Raw genomic sequence first — 391 nt, 5'->3', positions numbered from 1 at the left:
TACTGTGCATTCTTTGTTTACAGTGGTGGCTATGTGTGTGTGTGTAAATACTGTATATCGTACGGCTGTCATGAGAGACCACGCTTTGCAGGATTTATTACAACAAGGCCTCTATTCTGCGGCAGAAGGCTCGTCATCATCAGGTTTTGCTTGCAACAGAAAATGTTCCAGTACTTGTGAAAGTCTTAGGGAGTTACTACAGCTATCATCACTTTTGCAGTAGTAGTTTTTAGATTTTTACATCAGACAAGTAGGAGAAAACCAAATCAAACCTACATTTGGTATCCTCCATTTTTTATATTGCATAATTTTGCTTATTATATTTGTTCTGCTATTCCTGTTTTGCAATGCAATATGAAAAAAGAGACCATTAAAAGTGTGTTAGGTCATG

Source organism: Entelurus aequoreus, linkage group LG02 (genome assembly GCF_033978785.1).
Source record: "Entelurus aequoreus isolate RoL-2023_Sb linkage group LG02, RoL_Eaeq_v1.1, whole genome shotgun sequence".
Classification (NCBI taxonomy): Eukaryota; Metazoa; Chordata; class Actinopteri; order Syngnathiformes; family Syngnathidae; genus Entelurus; species Entelurus aequoreus.
This window is presented reverse-complemented; position numbering follows the sequence as displayed.